The sequence below is a fragment of the Nicotiana tabacum genome, chromosome 12 (genome assembly GCF_000715075.1).
Source record: "Nicotiana tabacum cultivar K326 chromosome 12, ASM71507v2, whole genome shotgun sequence".
In the NCBI taxonomy this organism is placed as follows: Eukaryota; Viridiplantae; Streptophyta; class Magnoliopsida; order Solanales; family Solanaceae; genus Nicotiana; species Nicotiana tabacum.
Window position 1 is genome coordinate 86,652,953 of NC_134091.1, and position 15,075 is coordinate 86,668,027.

Genomic DNA, 15,075 nt, shown 5'->3' on the forward strand with positions numbered 1-15,075 from the left:
TATTGACTTTTTGGAATAAATTTTTTAGTCGACGTATTATTATCCAGAATTGTTTTCAATGAATTTTAATGAAGTTATACAATTAATTTGGATAGATTTGAGAGGTCCGGAGGTCAATTCAAGCAAGAAGGCGATTTTGGAATATCGGCATAACTTCAAAAAGGTAAGTGTCTTGCTTAACCTCGAGTGGGGGAAATACCCCTTAGGCATTGAGTATTATGTGCAAATTATGTAAGTGAAAACCATGTATGCGAGGTGACGAGTACGTACTTGGTTTATATGTACAAATTTCGTTGATTAAAATCCTTAGACGCCCTTAGGTATTAAATTGGAAATTATTGACACTTATTAAATCCTCTATTTGTCATGCTTAGATCCTTGTTTGTTGAAATTGTTTTATACGATAATTTGGTGTGATTGCCACCTTGATTTTATGTGAAATATTATTTTGTTGAGCTGTTCACTTTCGGATATTTTTGTCAAGATTTTGTGCACATTATGGTCGAGCCATGAGCTCCTTATTGTGAAAAATAATGTATTGTTGATTTCTGTGGCAAGTTGTAATATTTGAGCACTTGATGTGCAATTTTTGATATGTTGTAAGATTTGAGCACTTGATATGCAATCTGTGATATATTGTAAGATTTGAGCACTTGATGTGCAATTTATGAAATGTTGTAATATTTGGGCACTTGAGGTGCAAGTTGTATTATGCTGTAATATTTGGGCACTTGAGGTGCAATTTGTGAAATATTGTGATATTGATACGCATGCGGTGAGATAAGGGTGGCTTGAAACGCGTGGCTAGTAGGGGAACTACTAGAAGTCATGCGGTGATATAAGGTTAGGGTGTTGAAACGCATGCAGTGAGATAAGGGTGGCTTGAAACGCATGGCTAGTAGGGGAACTACTAGAAGTCATGCGGTGTGATAAGGATGGCTAAAACGCGGGATTCTATTTCGGGAAAAATGAATTCTTTAAAATTAAATGTGAAGGCTCCCACAGTGATATAAGGAAATGAGATATTGTGAATTTATTTATGATTTGGGACTACGAGGCGGTACCTCGGGAGTGCCCTGTTGATATTTCTTTATTTATGTTCTTGCCTTGGGTGATTTTGTTTCATTTAATATGTAAATTCTTGTCTTCTTCCTTGATGTACTAGTTGACTTTATTATTATGTAATTTGTACTCCTAGTTGTATTGTGTTGGCTTTGACGTTTTAGCACGAGACTCTGAAGAAGTATATTTCTGGTTTTTCTTACTTATTTTCGATGATTGATTTGATTTAAATAAAAGGAATAATTATTATATTTTAAATTAAATAGTTTTACAACCAAACCAGTAGTTTATCTAATGCTTTAATTTAAGTGCAATATTATTTTCTTCACCCATTGATCTTATATACATTGAGGATATTGGCATGTGAATTGTCCGTGCAGTTGTGATATGAAATTAGGGCACGAGGTGACGGGAAAATATGATGATTTAATTATGGGCACGAAGTGCCGTGGAGATATGAAAAATGAGGTGTTTATGAAAAACATGAAAATGGGCTGAGACCCGTATTTTTATGATTATGAAATGAGGTGTCACATGATGACTTTTTAATTAAAGAATTATATTCAAAATATTTATTTGGAAGGATTTTTATTTAGAAAGTATTATATGAAAGAATTATATTTGAAAGATATTTATTTGAGGAAAATTATATTTGAAAGAGAGTTATTTGGTAGAATTATATGTGAAGGACATTTATTTGAAGAGTTTGATTTAATAGGGTGTATTTGTATTTATTATTTTTTGAGCAATATTAAATGGTGTTTTGTTGTCTTGTTTTGCATATCACTGGTTGTTTTATGATGTCCTTATTGTTATCTGTTTCCTACTATCTTGTATATTATATTGCACAGGCTATTAGACTAGTGAGTGTCTTGATTGTACCTCGTCTCTACTCCACTGAGGTTAGTCTTTATACTTACTAGGTACCGACCGTGGTGTACTCATACTACACTTCTATACATTTTTGTGCAGAGCCAGGTATTGGAGATATCGGACTTGAGCAGAGTTAAAGCGGAACCGTAAGGATTCAAGGTAGAGTTGTTTAGTCGTCGCAGTCCCTTGGAGTCTTTTCATTTCATTGTAGTGTTAATTTTTAATCAAACAATATTGTATATTCGGTCTTCGTGATCATTCCATGTATTCAATTAGAGTTCGTGACTCAGTACTACCAGTCTTGGGAGGTTGTATATTCATATTTATTCCGCTGTTAGTTTTGGTTACTTATTTAATTCAAAAAATGGCTTCAAAATATAATAGAAATCGTCTTACCTTGTCTTAGAGACTAGGGGCTATCACGACGCCTGTGGTGGAATTTTGGGTCGTGACAAGTTGGTATCAGACCCCACACATATGCGCACCCATAGCACGTAGCTATCACAAATAATTCAGGCAACTAGTACCTCAACCAAGTTTAAATAGGATTCTTACCTCAAACAAGCCAAATCCAATACCGAGGAAGTCAAACAATACTCTAGAAATGCCATCATGCGCGTACCGATCTCCGAACGGCTCAAAACTAGCCAAAAGCAACTCAAGAATATCAAATAATACCAAAGGAAACAAACCCAATTAATAAAGGTCGAATCTTTAATCAAAAGCCCAAAGTAAAATTTGAGCCCACATATCGGAACCTGACAAAACTCATAAAATCCAACAACCCATTCAGTTATGAGTCCAACCATACTAGTTTCACTCAAATCCGACTCCGTATCGATGTTCAAACCTCAAAAATTCGCTTTATGAAATTTTAGACAAAAACCCTCAATTTCTCTTTAAAATTCATAATCCAAATGCCAAAATCGAAGATAGATTCATGAATTATAGCCAAAATCGAGTAGAGAATACTTACCCCAATCCAAGTGCTGAAAATCGCCTCAAAAATCGTCTCAATCCGAGCTTCATAGCTCCAAATATGATAAAAGTGAACAACCCTCGATTTTATATCTTCTGCCAGCAATTTTCGCATTTGCGAACAATTTCCCGCTTCTGTGGACTCGCATGTGCGACCCAGCATTCGCTTTTGCGAATAGGCCCAAACTCAGCAGCCACCGCTTCTGCAGTCATTTCTATGTTTTTGCGGTCGTGCTTTTACGCTAAATTCACCGCATTTGTGACCCTCTCGCCCACAGTCCATTTCCGTTCCTGCGATCAAAATGTCCGCATCTACGGACCCGCTTCAGCGCCCAACTTCCGCACCTACGGACTCTGCTTTCAGGCCAAGACTTCGCTCCTGCGCCAATGATCTCGCTTCTGCGTGCACGGTGTGCTTCCTACTCTGCATCTGTGATGGTTCCCCAGCCTATCCTTCTTCACAGGTGCGCCAATTCCCTCGCTTCTGCGACAACCGCACCTGCGCAAAACCAATCGCAGGTGCGCAACACCAGAACCAGCTCCTCTTCAGCAATGCAATATGAGACAAAAATGATCCGAACCTCGTCCGAAACTCACTCGAGCCCCTCGGGACCCCGTCCAAATATACCAACAAGTCCCATAACATAACACGGACCTGCTCGAGGCCTCGAATCATGCATAACAATATCAAAACGATGAATTGTACCTCAAATCAAACATAATAAACTTTGAATCTTTCGACTTTCAAAACCCGTGCCGAACCTTATCTAATCAACTTGGAATGAACTCAAATTTTGCACACAAGTTCCAAATGATATAATGAAGATATTTCAATTCACGAAACCATACTCCGAACCTTATTTCATCAAAGTCAACTCTCAGTCAAACTTATGAACATTCCAAACCCTTAAATTTCCAACTTTCGCCAATTAGTACCGAAAACTTCTAGAAATATCCAAATACAAATCCGGGCATACGCTCGAGTCGAAATCACCATCCGGACCTAACGAAACCATCAAAACTCTAATCCGGGGTCAAACACTCAAAAGTCAAACTTGGTCAACTCTTCCAACTTAAAGCTTCTTAGTTGAGAATCATTCTTCCAAATCAAATTCCGAATAACTTGAAAACCAAAACCGATGATTCGCACAAGTCATAATATATCATACGAAACTACTCAAGACTTCAAATAGCTGAACAGAATGCAAATGCTTAAAACAACCGATCGGGTCGTTACAGTTCACCTTCTTCTTCCATCGGGTCTCTTCATCACTTTAGGCTTCCATCGGGTCTCTTCATCACTTTAGGCTTTACTTATGTCCCATGTTGTTTGTTCTTTGTAATAAGCTTCTATTTCTTGAATAGTTTTAGTGTGATTTTATTTGAACTGTATGGTGTGAATATGACTTTGCTTTTTCGAATTTTTTGTAGCTTCTAAGAGTTTTCGACTATCTAATCCTCTAATTCTTATTATGGCTATGACATAATTGGCTTTCAAGATATTCTCTTTCCAAGTTTGCCGATTTCATCCAAGTTCAATAAAAGAGTGACCTTTGGTTGGTGCAACTTTACGGATTCATATCTCTCAGCATATGATTGCTTTTATTAATAAGGACTTGCCATGGTCTACATAGTTAAGGGAGAAAAAACAAAAGAAAAATATGAATATAAAGCTTGAAATAGCTTCAATTACCTTTTACTTGAACTCGAAAAGCAACGAAGACTTCACTGACATGAATGCAGCTGCACTAGAAGCCAAAACCACTGTCAAATTGAAAATATAATGTCTTAATTTGTTTCTTATCTTCATAAAAAGTCAAGAGTTATTTATTTGACAAAAAATAAATGCTAGGAACCAGTATAACTTGTCAGATGAAGCTCCTATTCAAGATATATTATCTTTTGTCTATGTAATAGTGATCCCTTTTGTTGTGAGGAAGAGATAATTTGTAGTACATGGAAATATTTTTTTGACATAAAGATTGAAATAGGGCACCTATTAGATAACACTGGAATTTTTCCTTTCAAGATATATACATCTTAATCTTGGTTATTTAGTTACTAAGCCATGCCAACTTTTGTAATCGAAGATGAGGCAGAATGATACTGTTGAATTGATGAGAGAATTCCTTGATGTGGTGTTAATGGCTATTCCTTCTACACCTGCAGAGAATTTCAGCAGTGCAGTTTGTTTGATACTGTTGTGTTTACATGATAACTTCTCTTCGTGCCATTTGCTAGGAATTGAAGGAATCTAAGTATTATGAAGAGAAGTGTCACTGGTGTAGAAGAAGCTATATACTGTGTTTTGATCGAGCAATTTCTCAATTTCTTTTGCTTCTTTCTCCTTAATTAAGAAATTTCAGTTTCACCTTCCTTTCTCCTCATCACTATGCATTTCCCAAATCTTAATTACACTCTCCCTTCTTCTCCTACATTCCACATAGAAGCAATAAGAATGCTGCTATAGAAAGGTGTAACGACCTGACCGGTCGTTTTGAGTTCTAGCGCGTCGTTCAGCGGTTTGAGGCCCCGAGCAGCTTCACTTCAGGTATTATGACTTGTACGCGTGGTCAAAATTTAATTTCGGGAAGTTCGGAGTTCATTTGGAAAGAAAATTCTAATTTTGAAAGCCTTAAGTTGGAGGAATAGACTAAAGTGTGATATTTTAGTAAACTATCTCGGAATCGAGATTTGAAGGTTCCAACGGGTTCGTATGATGATTTTGGACATAACATATGTCCGAATCGGGTTTTGGATAACCCGGGAACATTTCGGCGCCTATTGTGGAAGTTGGCATTTTGGAAGGATTTCATAAAATTGGTTTGGAGTGCATTTCAATGCTATCGATGTTCGTTTGGGATTCTGAGTCTGGGAATAGCTCTGTATGATAATTCTGGTATTGGGAGCGCGTCTGGATGTGGATTTGGAGGTCCGTAGGTCATTTTGGGGTCATTTGGCGAAAGTTGGAAATTTTAAGGTTTTTGAGAAGTTTGACTGGGAGTGGACTTTTTCATATCGGGATCGGATTCCGATTCTAAAAGTTGGAGTAGATCCATAATATCAATTATGACATGTGTGCAAAATTTGAGGTCAATCTGACGTGATTTGATAGGTTTCGGCATCGATTGTAGAAGTTTGAAATTTTAAAGTTCATTAAGTTTGAATTAGAGGGTGATTCGTAGTTTCAATATATTTAGCGTGATTTGAGGCCTCGACTAAGTTCTTAATGTGTTTTGGGACGTGTTGGTATATTTGGTTGAGATCCTGAGGGCCTCGGGGTGGTTTCGGATGGTCAACGGATCAACTTGGAGTTTTGTTGTATTGCTGAAGGGCCTGAGTTCTGGTGTAATCGCACCTGCGGAAAAATGGCCGCAGGTGCGACGCCGTAAAAGCGGCAAGCCAAGCGCAGAAGCAGAGGGGCCAAGGCTGCTGAGGACCACAGAAGCGGCACGTCTATACACAGAAGCGCAGGCGCAAGTGCGCTAGGTTGGGCGCAGAAGCGAGAGCGCAGGAGCGCTACCTTATGCGCACAAGCGAGGGCTGTTGGTGTGAGCTGGAGCCGCATCTGCGATGGGTCTTCTGTAGATGTGGAGCCGCAGATGCGGAAGGTCGGCTAGATAGATTGATTTAAGAACGGGACTTGGCTCATTTTTCCCCTATTTTTCACTTGGTTGGGCGATTTTTATAGAACTTCAAGGAGAGATTTTCATCATCTATGGCAAGGTAAGTGATTCCCACCTATTGCAAGTTGAATACTTGGTTTATATACGGATTTAAACATGAAAAATTGTAGAAATTTGGGATTTTGAAAAAAAACCTAGAAATTGGTATTTTTGAATTTTGACCACGAATTTGGGCATGGAATTGAGAATAAATCATATCTTTGAGTTCGTAATGTTATAGGTAATGTTTATCTTCGAATATTTTCGGAATCCGGGCACGTGGGCCCGAGGGTTGCTTTATCGATTTTTCGAGTAGAGTTGAAAATTGTTATAAATTGATTAATTATGAGTATTAGAATATATTTTGATTGGGTTGCATCTTATTTGACTAGTTTTGGATCAACGGTCACCGGGTTGAGGTGTTAGGGCGGCGTTGGAGCCGGTTTTGGAACATCGGAGTGAGGTAAGTCTCTTGTCTAACTCTGTGAGGGGTTTACTACCCCTAGGTGATATATTTGATGTGTACAACTTGTTGCGGGAATTACGTACGCACGAAGTGACGAGAGTTCGTACTTAGTTAGATTCATTTTATTATCCGGGTAGACATAGGTTCACACTATGCTGTACTTGTACTATAGGGATTATCTTTGCTCGTTTAACTCTTTATTTTACATTTCTCCTTGAGACTAGACTTGCTATTGTAGAGACTTCACGATTTCATGATTTGTCACCGAATAACTTTACTCCTCTTACGGCATGTTTCCGTGATATATATATATATATATATATACTTCATTGAAAGGTTTTGTTAAAGAAATTATAACTCACACGTTTATTCGTGAGTGGGGTCGAGGACTCGTCAAAGCTTCTGATTCTAATGTGATCGGGTCGTTCGCCTCGGCAGGATTATGTATTTCACTCTTATGGGATCGGGCCATTCGCCTCGGCAGGATTCATGTACCACACTCTCAAGGGAGCGGGCTGTTCGCCTCGGCAGTTTAATAGATGCATCTATGGTTTGCGCCGTTCGACTCTCAACGGTGCACAGTTTAAATATTTATGTTGGATCGGGCGTACGCCTCGGCATTTTCTATATCATATCCTCATGCAATCGTGCGTAATATTTGGCAAGAAGCCAGGGTATCTGTAAATTTTCCCTTGATTCGAATTATAACAACCTATTTGGTGAGGTCCATTATACACATATATATGCTCTGGTTGAGGAGGAATTTGCTAATTAAAAGCTTGAGTTTATTGTAAGGAGGATAATTGTACATCATATTTACTATTATTTATTTCATTCATTTACTTTGCCTCATATTTGTTCACCTCCTTGCTGTACTTGATATTATTGGACCACTAGTGAGTGTTGATGTCGACCCCTCGTCACTACTTCTCCGGGATTAGGCTAGATACTTACTGGGTACACATTGATTACGTACGCATCCTACATTTACTGCACATTTTTGTGTAGGTACATATATGACTAGTGGCCTTGTGAGAGCAGAGGAGTGTATGCATGCGGGGACTTACGTGAGCTGCATTCCATATTACGACCCGCAACCGGCAGAGTCTCCTTCAGAGTATTTATATTTCTCCTGTCCAAATTTGTATTCCGGATAGATGTTGTATTTTATTTTACATTCCAAGTTGATGCTCATGCACTTGTGACACCGGGTTTTGGGGGTACTTATGGGTTGTTCAGCATTGTAATTGTGAAAATATTTTCATTTATTCTGTAAATTTTTATCTCTTATTACTTAATTGAAGGAATTTATGATTTCAAAAATACTAAAATGAGTAACTAAGGCAATTATTTAATTTTGGCTTGCCTGACAACGGTGTTAGGCGCCATCACGACCTTTAATGGATTTTGGGTCGTGACAACATGGTATCAGAGCGCTAGGTTCACTTAGGTCTCACGAGTCATGAGCGAGTCTAGTAGAGTCTTACGGATCTGTACGGATACGTCTGTACTTATCTTCGAAAGGCTACAAGATTGTTAGGAGCACTTCCCTTCTTGATTCCTCATCGTGCAAATTGATTCTTTTGAGGCTTGTACCTTTATTTCTTTCCTATTCAATCTTATGCGACGTGAAGCACTTGTTATAGATTGGGAATCGAGGAATTGGCATGGTACTACAAAGGTGGTGCAGGATGTTTCTGCATGCATATTTGATTGGGCTATTACCATCGCCTTGCGGAAGGTCGTCCTGTCATTTCAGCTCAGCATCAGTATTTCCTATGGCTTTGAGATTTGTCATTGATTGTTATGACGATTCGTGCGTTGTTATCGCCCCATGTTGGTGTAATGGTAGGGTTCTTGTTTATATGTCGAGACAGTGAATGACTTGAAAGGAGGTCTTTCTCAGTGCATGATTCAGAAGTTCAGCATTTTATTTCCGGTGGAGGAAAGGCAATCGGACTAGGAATGTTTAGATTTGGGTTGATGGAATAACGAGACTTGGTATTTTCGAGCGCGGTAGAGTTCTCAATTGTGATGTGGTGTCATCGTCCTTGTTGAACGTGTTAAGGTTCGCCGATGTTATGGCCTTCTTCAATTTGCCTTCGGGGCAGGGTGTTGTGAAATGGTGCCTGAGATGCAGTTGTCAGAGATAACGGAGTGTAGCGATTTCGGAATCGAATTGGTACTTATAGTATTGATGGCTCAAGAAAGATGATCTTCTAAGAGGTTTAGAGCTGGTGGCGACTCATGTGTTCGGATGTTACAGAGATGGATTCGGGTTTGGAGTAACAATTGGGCAGCGAAGGACGAGGAAGGACATGTGGGAGGTGTGTTGCGGTGGTTGAATTGTTAGGAGGTCAAGTGTAAAAAGCAGAAGTAGAGGAGTTGCTTAAAGGAGAGGGTTTGACCAAAGTGGGAGAGTGACAGAGTAGCATATGGGTTCCATGGTAGGATAGCCACACGCCTTGAGGGAAGCTTAGAGCAATTTGGGAATCGTGATGGGAAGTGACTAGGACCATGGATTTTATTTGGATGCAACATGACTTTGAGTTTGGAATGCGTTGTTGGACTTTTAGCTGATGTCAAATGGGAAGAAGGAACCTCGGCGGGTCCCAGGGTTATGTAATTATAGCTTCAAGCTAAGTGGGAGAGCCCCGCCGTCTATAATTGGATTGCGTAGTTGTCAACTTGTGTGGTTTCTAGTTATCGGTGCAGTGATAGGTTATTACGACTAAGGAAAGAAAACATTGGTGGTAATTTGAGCAAAGGATTTGAGGAATGTTTGTTATCTTTGGCCTTATCGGTTCATGTTCAGGTCTTGGGAAGACTTAGAGTCTATGCTTCGTGTGGATGTAATGTATAAGGAAAGGAATTCAGCCGGCTGCTTCTTTGAGAGGGTGTTCATGTGCTAGAAGGGCCTTAGAGTTTGATTATATTCGGGAAAAGTCATCATGGGTGACTCTCAATAATGGTTCTAGTAGGTTCAAAATTTAAGGTGCGATGCCTAAGGATTTCGAGTCCGTGGTATGGTTAAGTATCGAGTTTTGGCAGTGGATTATGAAAAAAAGGGGACTTGGAATGTTCTATGTTGTCTACAGTCTGCGGTGCAGCATCGGAGAAACGGGAGAAAAATAACTTCGGATTCATGGAAGAACTATTAGAATGGCTGTACCCGTTGAAGATGTGAATATGCGCACAAGGAAAGTATGTGATGGTTCGTGAGTTTTGAGACAGCATGGTCTCGTAAAATAAGGTCACTCAAGATGAGTGCAAATTTGGGTTCGTTATATTTTAAATAGAGCTATTATTATTCCTAAGGCAAGTTCGGAGTAAATTAGAGGAAGTCGAATCGGTTAGCAATGGTTGAATTGGCATAATGGTGGCAATGATCAGTTCCTTCAGCGTGTTGAGTTATACATGTAATTTGTAGCGGTACATGCGAGGTTTGATGGCCGCCGTAATTGATTTTATTTGGAAGCATTCGAGTATTATGGCATGTTATGTGTAGATGGATCCCAGAAGAATTAGGGTGGTTTAGACCACTACTCGAGGTTTGTATTTTCTGCGGTTATGGGAACTCAGTCACGTGTTGCAATGGTTCTCCTGAAATGAGTTAAGTGAAAGGTTTCTATATGATTGAGTGATTATTCTATTAGTGGATCAGGAGTTATGATGGAATTCTAGTCCTCTCACATATTGGTATGTTAGGTGTAGTGAGAGGCATGGGAATTGGAAGTTGAGGATCAAGGTTGTAGTTGATGTCGAGAAGAATGTCAAGAGCTCGGATGAGCGGGGAAGAATTCTGATGTTTAGAGTAAGCTGGTATTCTCTTTAGCGTCACCTGAGATCGGTGTCATGTGGAAGAGGCTTTGTGTATTGACTTACAGATTTTTGACTCTCTCTACAGAATTAGAATGGTTGGTGGTATGGATGAGCGGACCTTGCTACCTGAGCGGAATGGTCGTGGGAGCATGCCCCACGGGGAGATTTGTATAAGTGTGACATGTCAGTTACTTGATTGTTAAAGATTGAGACAGAATATGGAGGTCATGGTAGTATCGTAAGTACGAGAGTTTATGCCTGAGAGGCATTCTATCCCTTGGGCTGTGCACCATGTGAGTTCGTTTCAGATTTGACGGCTATTCTTATGTGTCGTGAATAGGTCATTGTGTGTCCTTGAGGGGCTATTTAGCCAAGCATGGTATGATCAGAACCGGTTTGAGGTCCGTGGATGGATCTAAATGTGAATGTGGGCTCTATATTAGGCCGGATGTGTTCATTTCAGCATAGCGTTGTTTTCAGAGGGGTCTTCGGGCCTTGGATGTTATTTCTATTGTAAGTTATGCCGTGTAATCTATATTATGCCAGGTGGTGTTGTGAGAGCAGGAAGGCTCTCAAGATACAGGTCATTTATTGCACCTTAGTTGTGCTTGAGTTTCGTAGCGTATGGTGCTATCCGTCTCCCCAGGATTTGTATTATGCACTTGGCTTGCTTATGGTTGATATTCGGGCATTTTGTGAGTATAAGCATGACGGCTCGATGTGTGTTTTCTTTAGATTATTAGGTATGGATCGGGTGGCACTCCACCATGGGTATGTTGTTTGGATCGGGTGGCACACCGCCACGGGTATCATGTTTGGATCGGGTTGCACGCCGCAACGGTATCATGTGTGGATCGGGTTGCACGCCGCAACAGTGTGATGCTGAGCATAGTTTCCCATATCTATTATTGTGTGTTTTGCTTCTCATTTTTTTAGGAAGGTTCATAACATCTTTTCGATTGTTTAAATTAGTTACGTGGGTTGAGTAGTTCTTCCCATAGTTCGTTTTCTTATGTATCACATTCGAGTTTGTAGCTTGTTGGCACATTGTGGCATCATATGAGACTTTTGGGAGTGTCTGAGGTGGCTTATTGCCTTAGCAGATTGTACTGGGTGAGACGAGATCATTGGACCCGGGATCAGTGCGATCAAATTTATATAAGGAACATTAAAGAGTAAATATTGATATTCAGTCTAAAATGAGGTAATGGTTTCTGTCGGGAGGAGATACTCCATGAGTTGTGATTCGGCAGGTGGTGATGAGTTTCTACATATCTCTTCTGTCGTGACAGTATTGCGAGAGCGAAAACGAGACTTATATGCTTCATAAGGTGTGTTGTGAGCATCGAATTTGTGGGATTCTGGCTATTGTTGTCGGGAGATGTCATTATGGTCATGTTAATAATGCGGTGCATAGTGTGAATTCGGTAAGAGGATACAATCATGTATTGGTACATCGTGTAGAGATGGATATGGTGTTCGTGTGTTGGAAACAGACCGGGTAGAGAATTTCATATATTGGAGTCTGGCTTTAAGTCATATTTGATTAAATAAAAGGGAGAATCTTCAGATTGGCTCAAGCTAATGTGCCCAACTAGGTTGTGGTGGCATATATAGGCGCACGGGTTGTTGAACAGTGATTTTGGACAACTCCAGAGCAGTTCTTAGCACGTTTGAGGACGAACGTATATTTAAGTGGGAGAGAATACAACGACCCGACCGGTCGTTTTGAGCTCTAGCACGTCGTTCAGCGGTTTGAGGCCTCGAGCAGCTTCACTTCATGTATTATGACTTGTACGCGTGGTTGAAATTTAATTTTGGGAAGTTCGGAGTTGATTTAGAAAGAAAATTCTAATTTCGGAAGCCTTAAGTTGGAGGAATTGACTAAAGTGTGATTTTTTAGTAAACGACCTTGGAATCGGGATTTGAAGGTTTCAACAGGTTCGTATGATGATTTTGGACTTGGGCATATATCTGGATTGGGTTTTGGATGACCCAAGAATGTTTCGGCACCTATTGTGGAAGTTGGCATTTTGGAAGGATTTCATAAATTTGGGTTGGAGTGCATTTCAATGCTATCAATGTCCGTTTGAGATTCTGAGTCTGGGAATAGTTTCGTATGGTGATTCTGGTATTGGGAGCACGTCTGGATGTGGATTTGGAGGTCCGTAGGTCATTTCGGGTTCATTTGGCGAAAGTTGAAAATTTGAAGGTTTTTGAGAAGTTTGACCGGGAGTGGACTGTTTGATATCGGGGTCGGATTCCGATTCCAGAAGTTGGAGAAGGTCCGTAATGTCAATTATGACTTTTGTGCAAAATTTGAGGTCAATCGGACGTGATTTGATAAGTTTCGGCATCGATTGTAGAAGTTTGAAATTTTAAAGTTCATTAAGTTTGAATTGGAGGGTGATTCGTAGTTTCAATGTATTTTGCGTGATTTGAGGCCTCGACTAAGTTCGTAATGTGTTTTGGGACGTGTTGGTATATTTGGTTGAGGTCTCGAGGGCCTCGGGGTAGTTTCGGATGGTCAACGGATCAACTTGGAGTTTTGTTGTATTGCTGAAGGGCCTGAGTTCTGCTGTAATCGCACCTGCGGAAAAAGGGCCGCAGGTGCGACACCGCAAAAGCGGCAAGCCAAGCACAGAAGCGGAGGGGCCAAGGCTGTTGAGGACCGCAGAAGCGGCATGTCTGTGCGCAGAAGCGCAGGCGCAGGCGCAGGTGTGCTAGGTTGGGCGCAGGAGCGCTACCTTGTGTGCAGAAGCGAGGGTTGTTGGTGTGAGCTGGAGCCGCATCTGTGATGGGTCTTCCGCAGATGCAGAGCCGCAGGTACGGCTGATGTACCGCAGGTGCGGAAGGTCAGATGGACAGATTGATTTAAGAACGGGACTTGGCTCATTTTTCCTCCATTTTCACTTGGTTGGGCGATTTTTGGAGAGCTTCAAGGGGAGATTTTCATCATCTATGGTAAGGTAAGTGATTCCCACCTATTGCAAGTTGAATACTTGGTTTATATACGGATTTAAACATGGAAAATTGTAGAAATTTGAGATTTTGAAGAAAAACCTAGAAAATGGTATTTTTGAATTTTGACCACGAATTTGGGCATGGAATTGAGAATAAATCATATCTTTGAGTTCGTAATGTTATGGGTAATGTTTATCTTCAAAAATTTTCGGAATCCGGGCATGTGGGCCCGAGGGTTGCTTTATAGATTTTTCGAACGGAGTTGGAAATTATTATAAATTGATTAATTATGAGTATTAGAATATATTTTGATTGGGTTGCATCTTATTTGACCAGTTTTGGATCGACGGTCACCGGGATGAGGTGTTAGGGCAGCGTTGGAGCCGGTTTTGGAACTTCGGAGTGAGGTAAGTCTCATGTCTAACTCTATGAGGGGGAAACTACCCCTAGGTGATATATTTGATGTGTACAACTTGTTGCGGGGATTACGTACGTACGAGGTGACGAGAGTCCGTACGTAGTTAAATTCATGTTATTGTCCGGGTAGACTTAGGTTCACAGCATGCTGTACTTGCACTATAGGGATTATCCTTGCTCGTTTAACTTTTTATTTTACATTTCTCCTTGAGACTCACTACAAAAAAATCACGTATTACATGGGGATTTTCCTGGGGATTATATAGAAAAATTCGCAGAAAATAAAGTTTCCTGCGGATTTTCCTTCCAAAAAATATCCGATGGAAAAACCTTCGTGGATAACTATTACGTGCGAAATTTATAAATCCCCAGGTAACGTACCTGGGGATTTTTGATCCGTGTGTAAATTACCTGAGATTTTAAATCTACATGTAAATTACTTGCGGATTTTTTCATAGGAAATTCTAATAATTCACATGAAAATTTTGGTAAAAATTTATGAAATTTAGGATTTTTCTTGCTGATTTTATTTAGCAGGGAAATACTCCCCCTTCCCGGCCCCATATTTGTTTGTATATGAATCCACACACCCTGGCACCACAATATTATTTTTATTTAGTAATTACTCTTTCTCATTAACTATTATTAATTATTATTAATTTTCTAAACATATTTTAAACATATTTGCAACCACCCCCTCCTGTTTTTTAATATTTTCTAATTTTCTTATCATAACTTAAATAAAAGTTTATCACTAACACCGAGAGGTTTCCACAGTCGAAGCTCATTACCAGTCATGACTGGACGCACAACTTATAAAGTGGAGAA